General features: G+C 40.4%; 1 protein-coding gene across 10 annotated transcripts in view; it reads left to right on the top strand.

Annotated features, from left to right (window-relative positions):
* The first annotated feature begins 312 nt into the window (after positions 1-312).
* STAU1 (staufen double-stranded RNA binding protein 1) overlaps positions 313-21,016 on the top strand; it is an 82,236-nt gene continuing 61,532 nt past the window's right edge. The window contains exons 1-2 of one of the 10 annotated variants that reach the window (XM_053890165.1): positions 313-420; positions 18,361-18,541. The gene's annotated coding sequence lies outside the window, so the exon portion shown is untranslated. The remainder of the gene's footprint in view (positions 421-18,360; positions 18,542-21,016) is intronic. The other 9 variants (XM_053890161.1, XM_053890162.1, XM_053890158.1 and 6 more) reach the window with 9 other exon arrangements.

Here is a 21,016-nt window from a genome sequence, read left to right on the forward strand (position 1 = left end):
TACAAGAAAGAAGAAAGAAAGAAAGAAAGAAAGAAAGAAAGAAAGAAAGAAAGAAAGAAAGAAAGAAAGAAAGAAAGAAAGAAAGAGAAAGAAAGGAAGAAAGAAAGAGGGAGGGAGGGAGGGAGACAGAAAGAAAGAAAGAAAGAAAAAGAAAAAACCCAGAAGAAATAGTTCACTCAATTGTGTCACATTCCTACAATGGAAAACTGTAGCCATTAAAATGTATGTAGCTTCATGTATGCTGACAAAGAATTATCTAAAATATCTTAAGAAATCAGATTATAAATGCTTTTTTATTTTAGACTTTTAAAAAAGTAATGTCTACACCCAACATGGGGCTCAAACCTACAACCTCAAGATCAAGAGCTGCATGCTCTGCTGACTGAGCCAACCAGGCACCCCAAGAAAGCATCACATATGGTAAGATGGAATCTTATGGGTGAACTATTAAGAAAATAATCAGATTTTGTGCTTTTTGCTGCTGTGGACTTACCAACTGAAAGAAGGGGAAGCTAAACTTCAGGCCCATCAAGGAAGGTGAAATTGAAGAGACCAGAGGTGAAAGCCATAGAGGTATTTGTCATCAAGGTTATGAGAAGAAGGTTTTGAGAAGAATGCTTCTGTGGAGATACAGATTCCTTAACACAGGAAAGGGGTATAGGCTATTTAAGTTGAATACAAACAACTAAATCAATCCCAGAGAGTTCTTTATGGGGCAGTGTGATGGTTAATTTCATGTCAACTTGACTGGACCATAAGATGCCCAGATAGTTGGTCAGACATTATCTTGGGTGTTTCTCTAAGTGTGTTTTTGGATGAGATTAACATTTAGGGGCGCCTGAGTGGCTCAGTCAGTTGAGCATCCGACTCCTGATTTCGGCTCAGGCCATGATATCAAGGTTCATGGGATCGAGCCCCACCTCGGGCTCTGCACTGGCAGTGTGGAGCCTACTTGGGATTCTCTCTCTCCCTTTCTCTCTGACTCTCCCCCACTCATGCTTTCTCTCTTTCTCTCAAAATAAATAAATAAGCATTAAAAAATTTTTTTTAAATAAAAGAGAGAGATTAACATTTAAATCATTAGGCTGAGTAAAAGATTGACCTCCATAAGGTGAGAGAGCCTCATCCAAGCAGTCGAAGACCTGATTAGAATAAAAGACTGACTCTTCACTGAGTAAGAAAGTATCCTTCCTGTCTGATGGCCTTTTTTGAACTGGAATCAACACTTCCTGATTCTACGGCAACTCCCAACCTTCAGACTTGAACTGGGACATTGGCTCTACAAATTTTGGATTTGCTCGCTCCATAATTGCATGAGCCAATTCCATACAATCTCTCTCTCTCTCTCTCTCTCTCTCTCTCTCTCTCTCTCTCTTGCCCTCCCTCTGTCTCTTTCTCTATGTCCGTATCTACATAGATATCTCCCTATATAGCTATAGATATCTCTAGAGGGATGAGATAGGTTGATAATCTCCAGACCTGAAGGTTATATCCAGAAACAATGGCCAAATCACTCCACAGATCTCCTTTGTTCAAGACACTACTGCTGCTTCTAGACATTGTGATTTATCCTCTGCCCATAAGACCAGAGGCCACTGCAGCCTCTGAAGCTGAGAGTTTCTCCTGCCATGCTGGCTAGAGTGGATTCCAACCGTGGCTCTCTGCTTCCTATTGAAGACTGGCACTGATGCTTCTGATTGGCAGAGTCTAGGTGATAGACTAGCTAGGTCACTCTAGCTGCAGAGACCCTGAGAAAGTCATTATCTAGTCTCAGTCTTAGAGAAGCATGACTTGATAAGATGGGATGTTCCCCAACACTGGAAGGGGAAGGAGTCCAAGGATGTTGAGCAGCCATTATTATAACAAATATTCATGGCAGCTAGCCTGGAAGGGCAGAAGGTGTTGAATTTCTGAATAGTTAAGACCTACACCTCTCACTCCTGTAGCACCCTGGGAAGCAGCAAGTCTCTTGAGAGTAGTCCACGCTTGGACAGAGTTGGTGCAAAGGAAGTGGTTGCTAAGAGGAGTGCCATCTAACTCTAACAGGACGTGGTTTTGGACTCAGTCTCTGAGCAAATCAGCAGTGATCATTGAGCAGAAAACTAAAGGGCCTATCCCAATTTTCTTTATTCCTTTTTTTTTAATGTTTACTAATTTTTCAGAGACAGAGCATGAACATGGAAAGGGCAGAGAGAGAGGGGAACAGAGGATCCAAAGCAGGCTCTGAGCTGACAGCAGTGAGCCGGAGGCAGGGCTCCAACTCACGAACTGTAAGATCATGACCTAAGCCGAAGTCGGACGCTTAATTGACTGAGTGACCCAGGTGCCTCCCCAATTTTATTGTATTATGGGAAGCTGGGTTCTTATTATTTTGTTTTGTTTAGGTGATTCCAAGAGATGGGAAAGAGCCCCCCAAAAGAGTGGACATTAGATTTACTGCCAAACTTGGTGAATGTGTACTGAATCAAAGAAATTCAAAGTTGATTTCTCTTTTGATAAAAGGGCAGATAGGGTGACCCAGACTCCTTCTATCCTCTTGGTCCACATCATCATCACATGGCTTCTACTACACTGTCCAAAATGGCTGCTGAAACTCCAGCCATCAGGCCTCATTCCAGCAAACATGAAGGAAGGGGCAGGGAAAGAAGAACTCATATTCTCTCCTTAATCACACTTCCTGGAAGTCATACAGACAACTTCTGCTTCCATCTCATGGCCAGGACCTACTCTGTGGGCAAAGAGGCTGGCAAATATAGATTTTATTCTGAGCAGCTATAGACCCAACTAAACATCTAGAGTTTTACTGCTAAGGAAAAAGTGGATAACAGCTATTGAGAAAATAGGAAATTTCTGTTACAGTCAAGAGGTACATAACACTAAAATGTTAGCCACAATTATATCTGGAAGGTGAAATTATAGATGATTTTTAGTTGCTTCTTTTAATTTTCCCTAATGTGTGCTTTTTTTTAACTTTATTTATTTATTTTGAGAGAGAGTGGGGGAGGGGCTGGGAGAGAGGAAGGGAGAGAGACTTCCAAGCAGGCTCCGCACTATCAGCACAGAGCCCAAAGAGGGGCTCAAACTGAACTCACAAACCGTGAGATCACCACCTGAGATGGATTGAGCACCCAGGCGCTCCTCCCTAATACTTGATTTTAAAAAAAATTTTTTTTAACATTTATTCATTTTTGAGAGTGAGAGAGACAGAGCATGAGCGGGGGAGGGGCAGAGAGAGAGGGAGACACAGAATCCGAAGCAGGCTCCAGGCTTTGCCAGACATGGCCTCAAACTCAGGAACCACAAGATCATGACCTGAGCCGAAGTTGGATGCTTAATTGACTCAGCCACCCAGGCGCCCCATCTAATACTTAATTTTTAAAAACACTAACCATGTATTTAAAACTAATCAGAGGGGAAAGGGGTGCCTGGGTGGCTCAGTCGGTTAAGCATCTGACTTCGGCTCAGGTCATGATCTCACAGTTTGTGAGTTCAAAACCTGCATCAGGCCCTGTGTGGACAGCTCAGAGCCTGGAGCCTGCTTCTGATTCTGTGTCTTCCTCTCTCTCTGCCCCTCTCCTGCTCATGGTCTGTCTCTGTCTCTCTCCTAAAAATAAATAAGCATTTAAAAAACTAATCAGAGGGTAAAAAAGTATTGCCACTCTTTCCAATCTGAAGGGAAAAATACAATATGAATAAAATAAATGATAAAATGATGTATCAGATCTAAGGCGATTTTTAAAGAAACACCTGTGTTCGCAGGAGGGCTAGTACAATGTTCCCAAGGAAATAAAACTTCTCTGAAAATGCAGCTCCCTTTAGCAACCCAATCATGATTCTTTCCACCTACAGATAAGATCTTGTCCTTCCCAGCATGCCGCAAGGATCTGTTTGGACTTGTCATGGCACAAAGTATGTTTGGCATTGACTTACATCCTGGTACCACGTGACTACATTCCGTGAGTGTTGAGCATCTCCCTGGATCATGAATGCTGCTGCAAGGGTTGCAGCTTTGTTATTAGATGGTGCCAAATCCAGGCTGTCTTTACATCTTAATTCCCCCATGTGATTTGCAAGTGATAAGATTCGGGTAGATGTAGAAACCTTGACAACCTTGCCCAAGAATGAGCAAGACACATGTGAGATGCTTGGTGGTCAAAGATGTCAAGAGCTTTGGAGATTTGCTGCACTTGTCTAAAATACATATTTTTGGGGCGCCTGAGTGGCTCAGTCGGTTAGGCGGCCGACTTCGGCTCAGGTCATGATCTCGCGGTCCGTGAGTTCGAGCCCCGCGTCAGGCTCTGTGCTGACAGCTCAGAGCCTGAAGCCTGCTTCATATTCTGTGTCTCCCTCTCTCTGACCCTCCCCTGTTCATGCTCTGTCTCTCCCTGTCTCAAAAATAAATAAACATTAAAAAAATTTTTTTAAAAAATAAAATACATATTTTTAAAAATGTTTATTTTGAGAGAGAGAGAGAGAGAAAGGGCAAGGCATGTGAGCAGGGGAGAGGCAGAGAGAGAGAGGGAGAGAGAGATTCCCAACATGGGGCTCAATCCCACGACTGGCTGCAGGATCATGACCTGAGCCAATATCAAGAGTCGGACATATGCAACTGACTGAGACAATTTCATCTAATTCCTTATCTCTTCTCCAAACCTGAGTCTAAGAAGCTCAGGCTGGAAAAAAAGACTTATTTTCCTTCTGGGAGGGAGGCGCCTGGTATCAACACCAGAACTTGAGCTGTGTTTAGGAGAACTCAGTCTTCCCATCCAATTCAGCACAGAGTTTCTAACTGACTTTATTCTCAGGGAGTCAAGATGGATGTTAATAATTAATATTGAGCAATATTCTACTACCAAATAGTGGCACCGACTTAAAGTCAGCTTACTAACATAATATCTTCATATGTTCTGGAACAAAAACAGACACTGGGGATAATGCCATCTCGTTCCCTTCGCCGTGTTCAGGGTTAACCATTCTCATGAATTTGAACCTTCATGTAACCTTCCTGTTGGTGCTATTATATCCCCATTTTACAGGTAGAGAAAATGAGGCACAGGGAGATAAAGGAATTTGCCCAAGGTCACACCTTTAGTAGGTAATAGAACCAATACAGACAGGTGATAAGTGAGATGAAGGAAAGACTGCAGGTTGGTAAGAGGGAGTGGGACATGTGGTCAGGATAGTCAGCTGTGGAGAGGTGACCATGTTCCAAAGCTGAGAACCAAAAATGGGGCAAGAGGCACTCAGCGAGATTTCTAGGAAGAAAGAATAGGTGCACAGGTTCCAAAGTGGGAACAGATTTGGACAAAATGGCTGCCATGCTAGCTGCCATCTTGGACCAGGAGGGTGAGGATAGCAGACCAGTAGGTAGAAGGAGCACGCGTTACTAAGGTCTTTATGGAACAAAAATCTCATATAGGTCTTGAACTACCAACCTAGACTTCATTTATGAATGAAGCCAAATGATCTTCTGTGTTGTTTAAACCCTGTTTTGTTTTGTTGTCACATGCAACCACATCTAATCCTAATTGATTCATCGTCCCTTCCTTCTATGCATTCAAATAAAATATATGCATCTGTACAAATTCACTGTATTGATTTTATTATACTTGTCTCATTTTTGTTTCTACCCTATAATGTCTTCATCTTTTTTTTTTTTTCTTTTTTTAAGTAGGCTTCACAGCGAGTGCAGAGCCCAATGCAGGACTTGAACCCACGACCCTGAGATCAAGACCTGTGCTGAGATCAAGAGCTGGACGGTTAACTGAGCCACCCAGGTGCTCCTGTCTTAATCTTTCTTAAAACAAGTTACAGTCATGGTGCAATTTTGCTTTTGGCTGTGGTCTTAATTAGAAATCATTTTATTGTAAGAAACAGATGACTGTTGAAATCAGATTAGAGGCATCAGGTGTGGGGCACCTGGCTGTTCAGTTAGTGGAATGTGCAACTCTTAATCTCAGGGTTGTGAGTTCGAGCCCCAAGATGGATATAGAGATTACTTAAAAATAAAATTTAGAAAGAAAGAAGAAAAGAAAGAAAGAAAGAAAGAAAGAAAGAAAGAAAGAAAGAAAAGGCATCAGGTGTCTCAAGGAAATATTAACAATATAAGCCTTCTTGAGCACTTATGTTTTTTTTAATATATATATTTTTTTTTTAACATTTTTTATTTATTTTTGGGACAGAGAGAGACAGAGCATGAACGGGGGAGGGGCAGAGAGAGAGGGAGACACAGAATCGGAAACAGGCTCCAGGCTCCGAGCCATCAGCCCAGAGCCTGACGCGGGGCTCGAACTCACGGACCGCGAGATCGTGACCTGGCTGAAGTCGGACGCTTAACCGACTGCGCCACCCAGGCGCCCCAATATATTTTTAATTTTTTTAATGTTTATTTTTGAAAGAGAGAGAGAGAGAGAGAGAGCGTGAGCAGGGAAGGGGCAGAGAAAGAGGAGACACAGAATCTAAAGCAGGCTCCAGGCTCTGAGCTGTCAGCACAGAGCCCAATGTGGGGCTTGAACTCACAAGTTGTGAGATCATGACCTGAGCTGAAGTCAGATGCTTAACCAACTGAGCCACCCAGGCGCCCTTTGAGCACTTATGTTTTAAACATTATTCTATGATTTATGCACATTGACTGATTTAATTCTCATAATAGCCTTATGAAGTACATCAATACCCTAATTTTTGTAAGTTTTATTGAGATACAATTCATATACCATGTTTCCCAGCCACTTAAAGCAACATCACCAAATCAATTTTAGAACATTTTCATCAAATGAAAGCCCAAGAGAAGCCCCATACTCTTTAACTATCATCCCCAATTTTCACACACACACACTCAGCCCTAGGCAACCATGAATCTACTTTTTGTCTCCATGTATTTGCCTGTTCTAGAAAATTTATGTAAATGGAATTATACAATATGTGACTAGTTTCTTTCTCGTAACATGTTTTCCAGGAGCATCCATGTTATAGCATGCACAGTACTCCATTCTTTTATATGTGGCTAAATAATATTCCATTATATGGATATGCCACATTTTGTTCATTTATCAGATGATGGGCATTCAGGTTGTTTCCTTTTTTTTTTTTGGCTATTATGAATGATGTTGCTATGAACATACATGAACCCATTTGGGGGAAGACATATTTATTTAAATTTCTTGGGTACTACGAGTGAAATTATTGGGTCATATGTTTTATTTTTTATATTTTTTAATTTTTTGATGTTTATTTATTTCTGAGACAGAGCATGAGTGGGGGAGGGGCAGAGTGAGAGGGAGACACAGAATCCGAAGCAGGCTCCAGGCTCCGAGCTGTCAGCACAGAGCCCGACGTGGGGCTTGAACTCACAAACCGCAAGATCATGACCTGAGCTGAAGTCAGTTGCTCAACCGACTGAGCCACCCAGGTGCCCCTTGGCTCATATGTTTTAACTCTATGTTTAAATTTGGGAGGCACTGCCAAACTCATCAAAGTCTGCTTATTATAATTACTCATAGGCCCAGGCTTCACCTCAATGTGAAATTTGATCATTACTGAACCAGCAAGAAGGGGATTATGGCAACAAGTGAACTGCTTCTTAGATCCTTTGCCCAGAAATGACACATTTCCCTTCTGTTCACCTTTCATTGGTCAAATTAAGTTATATAGCCACACCCAGTGTCAAGGGGGGCAGGAAAGTACCATCTTACCTAACATGCAGAGAGGGGAAAGAACTAGAAACTTCTATAGAAGGATCCTATCACTGCAGTGAAGACTTAGGGAAGGCCCTTATGAGGGGATGACATCTACTCTGAGACCTGAAAGATCAGAAAGAGCCTGTTTGAGTTTATCAGGGCAAAGAGATACTCAACATCACCAATCAGTAAGGAAATGTAATGTAATTAAATATAAATAAATAAAATAATGTAAATTAAATAAATAAAATAAAAATAATGTAAATAAAAACCACGAGGAACTATCACTTCACACCCACTAAGATGGCTACACAATTGACCCTGAACAACACAGGTTTGAACTGCATGAGTCCACTTATACATGGATTTTTTTTCCACAAATACAGTAGAGTACCACATATGTATTTTCTCTTTCTTCTTTATCTTTTTTAAATTTTTTGTTTATGTTTATTTATTTTTGAGAGATAGAGAAAGACAGAGCATGAGCAGGGGAGGAGCAGAGAGAAAGGGAGACACAGAATCCGAAGCAGGCTCCAAGCTCTGAGCTATCAGCACATAGCCTGATGCGGGGCTCGAACCCATGAACCATGAGATCATGACCTGAGCCGAAGTTGGAAGTTCAACCGAATGAGCCACCCTCTTCTTCTTTTTTTAAACATAAGCTCTACACCCATCGTGGGGCTTGAACTTGCGACCCTGAGATCAAGAGTCCCATGCTTTACCAACTGAGTTAGCCAGGAGCTCCTATTTTCTCTTTCTTATGATTTTCTTAATAACATTTTCTTTTCTCCAGTTTACTTTATTGTAAGAATGCAGTGTATATATAACATACAGAATATGTATTAAGTAACTATGTTATCAGTAAGGCTTCCAGTCAATAGTAGGCTATGAGTAGTTATGCTTTCGTGGAGCCAAAAATTATGTGCAGATTTTCAACTGTGTGTGGGGGGTCACTGTCCCTAATGTTCAAGGGTCAACTATAATAAAAAAAAATAGATAATAACAACTGTTGGCAAGAGTGCAGAGAAATTGAAACCTTCATGTGCTGTTGGTGGGAATGTGAAATGGTGCAGCCACTTTGGAAAACAGTTTGGCATTTCCTCAAAAAGTTAAACATAGAGTTACCATATGACCCCCAAATTCCACCTCTAGGTATATGCCCAAGAGAATTAAAAACATATAGCCACACAAAAACTTGTACCTGAATGTTCATAGTTGCATTACTCATGATAGCCCAAAATAGAAACAACACAAATGTCTATCATTTGATAAATGAATAAACAAAATGTGATGTATATATACTATATACTATACATTTTAATTTATTTTTTAAAGGCATCTCTACATCCAATGTGGGTCTTGAACTCAACAATGCTGAGATCAAGAGTCGCACACTCCATCAACTGAACCAGCCAGGTGCCCCATTATATATGTGTTACTTATACAGGAATATTAATTGCCAATTAAAAAAAAATAAAGTACTTGGGAATGCAGGCTGGTGCAGCCACTCTGGAAAACATTATGGAGGTTCTCAAAAAACTAAAAATACAACTACCCTACGACCCAGCAATTGCACTACTAGGTATTTATCCAAGAGATACAGGTGTGCTGTTTCGAAGGGACACATGCACCCCCATGTTTATAGCAGTACTATCAACAATAGCCAAAGTATGGAAAGAGCCCAAATGTCCATTGATGGATGAATGGATAAAGAAGATGTGGTATATATATACAATGGAGTATTACTCGGCAATCAAAAAGAGTGAAATTTTGCCATCTGCAACTACATGGATGGAACTGGAGGGTATTATGCTAAGTGAAATTAGTCAGTCAGAGAAAGACAAAAATCATATGACTTCCCTCATATGAGGACTTTAAGAGACAAAACAGATGAACATAAGGGAAGGGACACAAAAATAATATAAAAACAGGGAGGGGGCAAAACAGAAGAGACTCAAAAATATGGAGAACAGAGGGTTACTGGAGGGGTTGTGGGAGGGGCGATGGGCTAAATTGGTAAGGGACACTAAGGAATCTACTCCTGAAATCATTGTTGCACTATATGCTAACTAATTTAGATGTAAATCTAAAAAAATAAAAAATAAAACAAGTTATAAAAAAAAAAAATAAAGTACTGACACACACCACAATATGGATGGACCTGGAAAACTTTATGCTAAGTGAAAGAAGCCAGCCACGTATTTTATGATTCTATTTGTATAAAAGGGTCAGCATAGGCAAATGCCCAGAGACAGAAAGCAAACTAGTGGTCGTCAGTGGCTAGGGAGAGGAAAGAATGGATGTTAATGCATTTGTTTTCGGGATGATGAAATTGTTCTAGAATTAGATAGTGGTGATGGTCATACAACTTTAAGAATATACTAAAACCTGCTAAATTGTATACTGTATTTTTTTAAGTTTATTTATTTATTTATTTAGAGAGAGAAAGAAAGGAAAAGTTGGGAGGGGCAGAGAGAAAGGGAGAGAGAGAATCCCAAGGAGGCTCTGTGTTGTCAATGTAGATCCCAACACGGGGCTCCATCCCACAGACTGTGAGATCATAACCTGAGCCGAGATCAAGAGTCGGATGTTCAACCAACTGAGCCACCAGGGCACCCTTGAATTGTACACTTTAAAAGGGTGAATTTTTTTTTTAAAGGAGCGAATTTTATGGTAGGTGAATTGCATCTCAATTAAAGATAGATAGATAGATAGATAGAGTAATAAATTATAACCCACTGAATAAGAGAAAAATAAAGAAATTGAAAGTGTGATAGGAATAGGACATTTACCTAGTTTCAAAGTACCTTTTTACAAAATACCTAATAAGTAAAAGGAAAAAGAGTAAGTATACAGATGTGAAGATTGGCAGACGTTACCTTAATCAATTGAGCAAAGCGAACACCATTAGCAAAGGGACAAATCACAATCATGTGCCACCTGACTGGATGTAATGAGAACACAGCATCGTTGATGTTTGATTTTTCTGCCAAAGATGCATAACCTGAATCTAATTGCGAAGAAACCTCTGCTAAACCCAAATGGAAGAATATGGCGCAAAATAACTGGCCTTCAACCTTCAAAAGTGTCAAGGACAAGAAAGTTGAGGAAAGACCAAAGAACTGCTCCAGATTGAAAGAGACTAAAGAGACAGAACAACTTAAATGCAAAGATCTCTTCACTGCAAAGGACATTATTGGACAAACCCGCGACACTTGATGAGTTGGCTGAGGATTGAACAATGGTATTCTATCATGTTAATTTTCTTATTTTGATGGTTGTATTACGAAGAAATCCCTTGTAGGAAATACACGCTAAAGTATTTGAAGGTGATGAGGTAACAGTCAGCATTTAGTCTCAAATGGTTCAGCACAAACAAAACCCAAAAAACAAAAACACCTATCAGAGCCGTATTTATAACCTGTTTGTAAGTTTGAGGTTGTTTTATTTATTTATTATTTTTAAAGGAAGTATATATTTTTAAAAATGTTTATTTATTTTTGAGAGAGAGAGAGAGAGAGAGAGAGAGAGGGAGGCAGAGAGAGAATGAGACAGAGAATCACAGGCAGGCTCTACACTGTCAGTACAGAGCCTGATGAGGGGCTCAAACTCATGAACCATGAGAACCTGAGGTGAATCAAGAGTCAGTCACCTAACCAACTGAGCCACTCAGGTGCCCCAAGTTTGAGATTGTTTTAAAAAATTCATATACTAATTCCCAATGAGGTTTCTTGTTTTTGATTTTTTTTAAGCTTATTTATTTATTTTGGGGAGCAGGGGAAAGAGAAAAAGAAAATTCCAAGCAGGCTCCGCACTGACAGTGTGGAGCCTAACACAGGGCTCAAACTCACAAACCATGAGATCATGACCTGAGTCGAAATCAAGAGTCAGATGCTTAACCCTCTGAGCCACCCAGGTGCCCCTCCAAAGAAGTTTCATACTTTCTCAATTAACTATATTTTCTTCATTTCACAATCTTCCTTATAATCCTAGAGTATAAATGATATCTACAATCTATTTGGCACAAAATTCATACGTGTGTGACAACATTCATAAAAACCCTTGTAAACTGTTGTATCACTTAGAGCTCAGAAACCAGCACTGCTTAACTCAAGTGGGAAAAGTTATTGACTAGAAGGACATGAGATACATGGCCAGCTCTTTTGGAAACAGCTCCTTCGCTTAATACATGTGTGTTGATCTTGGGCAACTAACTTAATTACTCTGTGCCTCAGTTTATGCATTCATAAAATGGAGGAAATTATAGTACCTACCACATAAGATAGTTGAGGGGGTTAAATAAATTAATACATATAAAGCATTTACAACAGTGCCTGACATATCATTAGAGCTTTGTAAAGGTTATTTATTATTATTAATTGACTTGTCCAAAGAAGCCAATGAGTGGCCAATGCAGGATTTGAATCCAAGTCCATTTGAGACCAAAACCTGAGCTCCTTACCATGACAATCCTTTATCACAATGTCAAGTGAGTCACAATTCTCCCTCTTTTCTCCTAAATGCTGGTGAAATCCAAGAGCTGTTCCTTCTCCCATCCCACTAGCAATTACTTCCTTTTGCATTCTCCTAGGGTTTATAAACAAAAACTTGTCAAGCCGGCTGGTCCCTATGAGAAGCGCAGTTAGTGCCCACACCCTGCAAAAGCTTTTGCTTTACTGGTTTACTTTGTTTGCTTTGGGTAATGCTATTCTTTTAAATATAGAGGGCATTCTATCTAAGTAATACTGTCCATAGTCTTTGATCTGGGCATGCAACGGCTGCAGCTGTGAGGTAATATGATTGGTTCATGCAGGGTCTGTCTGCCTTGTAACTAAGGATTATCCTTCCTTCTCATATGTGATGGAAAATACGGGGTCAACATCTGAAAGAGTAGTGAAGTTTCCTGGAGGGTGTTGTTTTTTTTTTTTAAGTTTATTTATTTATTTTGAGAGAGAGAGGGAGAGAAGCAGAGAGAGGGGGAGAGAATCCCAAGCAGGCTCTGCACTGTCAGTGTGGAGCCTGATGTGGGGCTCGAACCCACGAACCATGAGATCATGACCTGAGCCGAAATCAAAAGGCGAATGCTTCACCAACTGAGCCACCCAGGTGACCCTGGAAGGTGGTGTATTAATCATGCTTTAAAAAAAAAAATTGGTATTTTCTGTTTTGACATCTTAAAAACTTGTCAGTAGGAGAGCCTGCTCCCCCCAGGGCTACTCCTTAGAGACACAGAGCAAAGGGCTCAGCACATCCCTTATATGCAAGCCAACCAATCTCTAGTGTGTGGCTCTTGTTGTCCTTCTCAAACTAGCACACAACAAGCCAGTGTTTCCTTTGCCCTAAATCATCCCAGGGCCAGGTACAGGCAACTAGAGAGCACCCCTGCAGCCCGGGGCCCATTGGCATTATTCAAACTGGACAGTCCTAAACCCAGCCTTTCCCCTCTTTCCTGTCTTCTGCCACCAGGTGCCATCAACACTTGCTGCTTCCCCTGTGGCTCCACGTGGCACATGGGTATCCCCCTCTAGGACCTGTGAGTACAGTAAACTTCTTCCTTGAAGGAGAAGAGCATTGTTCTCGTTTCTTCTTATGGCCACACCTACTTTACCATTCTATCTCCAACATACATTCTTAGAACAGCTATTATAAATTTTTTCTAAAAAATATATTTGATTTATATTTATTGTGAAAACACTACTAATGCCTGTTAATTACACTTAAGTAAAAATATATAGTACAAAACACTGTTAGACTATAAAGAAAATTTGAGAAAGACAAAAGATAACATCTATATCATACCATTTCAATAAAACCATCACTCTCCTTTTCCAGTCTGCCTTCTAACTTTGCTCCATATGCATTCCTCTTTTTATATGATTAACAAGAAAATATTAATGATCTATACTAATTACCGTGCTCAGATTTGTAAAACACTTTTTTAAAAACTTTTTTGTAAGTTTATTTATTTATTTTGAGAGCGAGAGCGCATGTGCGCGAGAGAATCCCAAGCAGGATCCATGCTGTCAGCACAGGCCTGATGCAGAGCTTGATCCCATGAACCACGAGATCATGACCTGAGCCAAATCAAGAGTCAGACACCCAACCTACTAAGCCACCCAGGCATCCCTAAAACAATTTCTTCTGTCTCATTTTAAGACCTTAAAAGGAGTGATCAGAGAAACAGGTTAGAAACTAGCAGAGAGTAGTGTCCAGATGCCCAGGAAGGAGAATATTCTAGAAGAGAGTGATGGGCCATGTCAAATGCTAGTGGAAGATCCAGCAACAAGACATGTGAACATGCTCACTGGACTTAGTAATGTTTTAACAAAGTGTTGGTAAGCCTTTCAGTAAGTTTGGCTGTGAGAAGGGAAGGAAGAAAATGGGATGGAGCTGGAGATACAATGAAATTAAGACATTTGCCTGTTTGGGTTTTGTTTTTCAGATAAGAAAGACTTGAGAATGTTTAAATAAAAATTGGAAGAATATAGTTGAGAGCTAAAGCTTAGGTATCCAGAAGAGAAAATGAATCCTTGGGAGTGTAAGGTTTATATGAAGCAGAGGAGGAGATAAGGATTGGTTTGGATAGGAGAGACACCAACCATTCCTACGGCAACACCAAGAAGGTTGTTTCAGATATAGGTGGGCTATTGTTTTTGTTTTGGGAAGATGAGTGAATTTTTCAAATAGATACTGGGTGGCTCAGTTGGTTAAGTATCCAACTTTGGTTCAGGTCATGACCTCACGGTTTGTGGGTTCAAGCCCTGGGTCTGGCTCTGTGCTGACAGCTCAGAGCCTGGAGCCTACTTTGGATTTTGTGCCCCTCTCTCTCTGCCCCACCCCTGCTTGCTCTCTCTCTCTCTCTCTAAAAAATAAGTTTAAAAAAAACATTAAACAAATTTAAAAAAATAGACACTGACAAAGCAAATAGGTGGAATTTTGATCAACAGGTACAATCAAAATACAGATGGTCATGGGAATTTAGGGTACTGGAAAGAGTGTTTTTGAAATGATGGGCCATAACATTTTGCTGAATATAGAAAGATATGAAAGGTGGAGAAAGTTGATGGAAGGAGAGAAACTAGATGGGTAAATAGATTGGAGTTCTGATTAGCTAGAAGAATAGTCTTAGTGAGTCATGGAACACAGAAGTTGGAAGTGTTGTGGCAAGAATGTAGAATGATATTTTGGATATATTTCTTTTTGATGTCAAGACCCAGTATATAGTCATAAGGAGGGATGACTGAGGTAGGATGGAGGAGAAGGTCACTGGAAAAGAGAAAGTCCTACAACTAAATGACCAGGATCTCGGATTGGCTGTTCGTATGAATGTTGAGGTCACCAGGATGATAAGTGGAGAATATGCGAGCCACGTGCTAAAACATGGTGTAAAGGAGTACCTGGGTATTGAGTCGGTTAGGCATTCAACTCTTGATTTCGGCCAGGACATGATCTTGTGACAGTCTGTGGGATTGAGCCCCACATCGGGCTCTGTGCTGACAGTGTGGAGCCTGCTTGGGATTCTCTCTCTCTCCCTTTCTCTCTGCCCCTCCTCTGTTCTGCATGCACTCTCTCTCTCAAAATAAATAAACCTTAAAAAGAAAGAAAGAAAGAAAGAAAGAAAGAAAGAAAGAAAGAAAGAAAGAAAGAAAGAAAGAAAGAAATGAGATACCTGGGTGGCTCAGTCAGTTAAGCTTCCAACTTTGGCTCAGGTCATGATCTCATGGTTCGTGAGTTTGAGCCCCACTTTGGGCTCTCTGCTATCAGCACAGAGCCCACGTTGGATTCTCTGCCCCCGCCCCCTCTCTCGGCCCCTCCCCCCTCATTCTCTCTCTCTCTCTCTCTCTCTCTCTCTCAAATAAATACTTTTATCTTTTTTAAAAATTTTTTTTAAATGTTTATTTATTTTTGAGACAGAGAGAGACAGAGCATGAACGGGGGAGGGTCAGAGAGAGAGGGAGACACAGAATCTGAAGCAGGCTCCAGGCTCCGAGCTGTCAGCACGGAGCCTGACACGGGGCTCGAACTCACGGACTGTGAGATCATGACCTGAGCCAAAGTCGGACGCTTAACCAACTGAGCCACCCAGGTGCCCCATAAATAAATGGTTTTAAAAGAAAGAAAGAAAGAAAGAAAAAAAGAAAGAAAGAAAGAAAGAGGAAAGGAAAGGAAAAGAAAGGAAAGGAAAGAAAAGAAAAGAAAAGAAAAGAAAAGAAAAGAAAAGAAAAGAAAAGAAAAGAAAAGAAAAGAAAGAAAACGTGGTAGGTAAAAGCAGTGGGGAGGCAACAACAGGGTCATATTTCTCCTGAACTCCCTTCTTGAATTTCCAGATATCTAACCAATATCTCCACTTGGATGTCTAATAAATATCTTAAAATTAACACTGTGGTCAAGCCTAGAAGTAGGGGGACTAGAAAAGTCATTTTTTGGGCACACTGTTGCCCTAAAAATGAAGTTGGGGTTTTACTGCAATACAAAAATGGGAAAATGGATATCATTAGACAACAAATGGTCTCTCCCACATTGTGTAACACTCATGTTACCAGATTATTATCACAGTGAAAATTCAGGTAGCCTCAAAAGTTAAGGGGAATATCCAAAAAATATAAAGAACTCTTAAAATTCAGAACTGTAAGACAACACAGTTTTAAAGTGAGGAAAGGACTTGAATAGACATTTCTCCAAAGACAATATACAAATGGCCTAAAAGTACGTGAAAAGATGCTTGATATCATTAGTTATTAGGAAAATGTAAATCAAAATCATAATGAGATACCACTTCACACTCACTAGGATAGCTATAATTTTAAAAATGGAAAATAACAATCATTGGCAAAGATGAGGAGAAATTAGAACTCTTGTACATCACCAGAGGGAATGTAAAATGGTTCAGCTGTGGAAGACAGCTTGGCAGTTCCTAAAAGAGGTAAACATGGAGTAACCACGTGACTCAGCAATTCAACCCCTAAATATATACCCACAAGAATGGAAACAGAATTTGAAAACAAATTCTTTTACATGAATGTTCATAGAGGCACTATTCAAATAACCAAAGGTGGAAACAGCCCAAACATCCATAAACAGAGAAACGGATAAACAAATTGTGATATGTATATAAGGGAATATTATTTGGCTACAAAAAGGAATGAAGTACTGGGGCACCTGGGTGGCTCAGTCAGTTAAGCATCAGATTCTTGATCCTCAGCTCAGGTCATAATCTCACGGTTTGTGAGATGCAGCCCCAAGTTGGGCTCTGCGCTGACGGCGTGGAGCCTCCTTGGGATTCTTTCCTCTCCCTCTCTGTCTGTCCCTCCCCTACTCTCTCTCTTTCTCTCTCAAAACAAATAAGTAAATAAACATTAAAAAAAGGAATGAATACTAATACATGCTGCAACGTGGATGAACCTTAAAAACATTATGTTATGTGGGAGAAGTCAAACATTAAAGGTCACATACTATATGATTCCGTTTGTATGAAATATCCAGAATAGGTAGATCCACAGAAACAAAAAGCAGGTAGATGGCCTTCAGAGTTTTGTGGGGGTGGGAGGATTGGGGAGCAACTGCTTAATGGATATAAGGTTTCCCTCTGGAATGATGAAAATGTTTTGGAACTACATAGAGGTGGCGGTAGCTCAACACTGTGAAATGACTAAATGCCACTAAATTGTTCACTGTAAAATGGTTAATTGTATGTTATATGGATTTCAGCTCAATTTTAATAAAAAGAAAAAAATTAAGTGAAAGAGTTTTAGTATTAGGAATGATAGAAAAGTCATTTATCAAGATACAGCAAATTTTCAAAAATGTTTATTTATACTATTTTTAAAATGTTTATTTATTTTGAGAGAAAGAGAGAGAGAGAGAGAGAGAGAACAAGTAGGGAGGGGCCCAGAGAGAGGGAGAGAGAGAATCCCAAGCAGGCTCCATGCTGTCAGTGCAGAGCCTGATTCAGGGCTCAGTCTCACGAACTGTGAGATTATGACCTGAGCTGAGATCAAGAGTCAGACGCTCAGCCTACTAAGCCACCCAGATTCCCAGACACAGCAAATTTTTTAACTGATGAAAGCAATACATGATTATGTATTATGATTATACACACGATTATACATGATTATGTATAGAGGTATAGAGTATAGAGTAATTCAAACACAGAACAAAATGTAAGTGCCAAATTTCTTTTCTGTCATGTAAATACAAGTCTATGTTAGGAAAACAATTTTGTGGTTTTTGACAGCTAGAGTTTGAAAACCCAGTGATAAAGGAATTTTTCTCTACCACTATCAAGAAGAAAGAGAAAGAGGAGACAGGAAATGAAGAAGGAGATGGGGACACTTCGCTGTCTCAGTCAGAAGAGCATTCGACTCTTGATCTCGAGGTCATGAGTTTGAAACCCACATTGGGTGTAGAGATTACTTAAATAAAATTTTTTTAAAGGAGGAGGAAGACAGACAGCAGACAGAGGAGGTGAGGGAGTAAGAAAAAAGTTGGTTTTCTAACTAAGTGTAAAATACTAAGAAACAGATTTTTTCCCCCTGATATGAGAAAGAAAAACTCTGTGTTCTGAAAAACAATGATTTCTAACCCAGAATTAGACCCTAGATAATTAGCCAAATTATCTAGGAAGTGTGAAGACAGAATAAAGACGTTTCCAGATATGCAAAGTCTCAAAAATTTCTTTTCTAAGTCTCTTCCTCAGAAAGTGAGTGGAGCATGAGGGAGAAAACCATGGAAAAGGAACTCATGGAATACGAGAAACAGGAGATCAGCCCAGGAAAGAGGCAAGAGCAAATGCCTGTGCCACAGCTGCCCAGCAGACCTGGAGAGAAATCAGTCCCAAACAGAGCAGGAGAACAGAGAACGGCCAGGTAGGGGAATGTCGCCAAGAAAATAAATAAATAAATAAATAAATAAAAAGAAATGGGTAGACTATCTGATGTGTTTGAATCTCTTGAGAGGGAATTTCGGTGTCTGTCACAGATTTTGTGGATCAATTGGTGATAAATACACAGAAAGTGAAGTGTAGCCAATTTGTTGTACAGATGGGAACTGTGGGTGTAGGAAGAAAAGAAGTTTATTCTTGGAATTGTTCTTCCCCCATGCACTTGAATGAAGTCTAGGGCAAGTCTCATGGCTTTTTTAGTCACTCTCAGGTAATAAAATTGTCTCAGTCACTGAAAACCTCCAAACAGCCTCAGTTCAGTAACTTAAAAGTCCACTCTCGTGCATTAAACTGAACCGTATGAAATTGCCATTTTTGTGAGTCGAAAATGATTGAATGTTGGCAGTTTCATCTGATTCACTCTAATAAGAGTCAAAGTTTCCAAATTAGATTAAAATAAAATCATCTCAGGGCGCCTGGGTGGCTCAGTTGGTTAAGCGTCCGACATTTGGTTTAAGCTCAGGTCACAATCCCAGGGTTTGTACTATTGAGCCCCCACATCGGGCTTCTCATTGACCGAGTGGAGCCTCCTTGGGATTCTCTCTCCTTCGCTCTCTGCCCTTCACCCACTCACACACGCACACTCTCCCTCAAAATAAATCAATAAAATAAGATAAAATAAAAATAAATAAATAAAATAAAATAAAATCATCTCTCCCTCTGCCACATAAGCCTGCTTTGGACTGGCCACCTGAGGTAAGAAAGGGAGGCCTGGTAGGCTTCTCTATTTCCCCACAAAGCCTTCCACCATCCTCTTCCACCAGGAGACTGTCTCTGGTTCCTCTGGGATAGAAGGGGGCTGTGGAAGCAGGAGGGAAGAATCCGTGTGGCACTCTCTGACCTTGGCAGAGATTCACAATGGACACTTCCTCTCCTGGAGTGCTTTTGGCTTGTGTGATCCTTCCAAGGTGCTCCTCCAACCCCCTGCCCTGAGCTCTGCTCCATGGGTGGGGCCTCACTCAACAAAAAGGCCCCTTGATTTTATGACCACTTATAAGTCTGCCCTCAGCCCCAGGCATTCAGCCTCCTTTACCTCCCACCTTGGGACCAACCTCTAAGACCAGATCCAAACTAGTGTTTCCCCGGCACGGCCCAGTCTGGTCCTCAGGATAGTGTCTTGCACCCCACCCTGGAACAGCACCTCCACTTCTCTCTGCCATTATCAGAGTTGCTAGCCAGCCACGGCCCCTTCATTTATACTTCTCAGGTATGAGTCAGGCACCACCTACTGTGTCACCTCAGGTTCAGGAGACACATCAAGCTCATCAGGAGGTCTGGCTGAAGTGCCTTTTTTTAAGCTTGAGGTGAAGAAAAAAAACATCCTTCTCCCACAAACAGGCAGAGGTGTACTCACAGCTCATCACTGCTCTCCAAACCTTTTCTGTGATCTTGGGAAATTTCAACCTCAACCCCTCATGCTCTTGAATGGGTAGGGGACCAAACGTAACAAAGCCAGGTTTTGTTTTTGTTTTTGTTTTTTTAATGTAATAGGCCTTATTTTTTTAGGGCAGTTTTAGGTTTGCAGCAAAACTAGAATACAGCAGAAGGTACAGAAAATTCTCACGTACCCCCTAGCCCCCACACACGCACTGCTTACTCCACTATAAACATTTTCCACCAGAGGGTACATTTGTTACAGTCCATGAATCTACATGGACACATCATTATCACCCAAGTTCATAGTTTACATTAGGGCTTACTGTTGGTTTTGTACATTCTATGGGTTTGGATAAAGGTATAATGACATGTATCCACCATTATAGTATCATGTAGAGTAGTTTCATTGCTCTAAAACTCCTCTGTGCTCTGCTTATACATCCCTCCGCCTAAAACCCTGGGGCCACTGATCTTTAATTGTCTCCATAGTTTTACCTTTTCTAGAATGGCGTATAGTTGGAATTACACATTATTTAACCTTTTTAGATTGGCTTTTTTCACTTAGTAATGTGCATTTAAGTTTCCTCCAGTGTTTTCATGGCTTGACCACTCATTTCTTTTTAGTGCTGAATGATATTCCATTGTCTGGATGTAGTACAGTTTATTTATCTTTTCAGCTACTGAAGGATATCTTGGTTGCTTCCAAGTTTTGGCAATTATGAATAAAGCTGCTATAACCAGTTTTTAGTCACCTCTTTAGTCACAAGTCCTGCCTAGGCGGACTTACATTGAAATAGGGAAGCATCAGCTGAAACTGAGACTGAAATAGTTTCCTGTCTACATCCTGTTACACAAGAAAATGAAACACCAAGGCAACTTATAACTTCAGGGGAAAAATTATACAGGCATCATAATAGTTATACAAGTAATCATAATACTCTGCATGGCTTAGTGTGACTACTACTTATATAGTCTTAATAATATAAATATTAAATATTGATTGAGTCCATAATTATGATAGAAA

Source organism: Panthera pardus, unplaced genomic scaffold (genome assembly GCF_024362965.1).
Source record: "Panthera pardus isolate Hobbes unplaced genomic scaffold, ASM2436296v1 HiC_scaffold_25, whole genome shotgun sequence".
Taxonomy (NCBI): domain Eukaryota; kingdom Metazoa; phylum Chordata; class Mammalia; order Carnivora; family Felidae; genus Panthera; species Panthera pardus.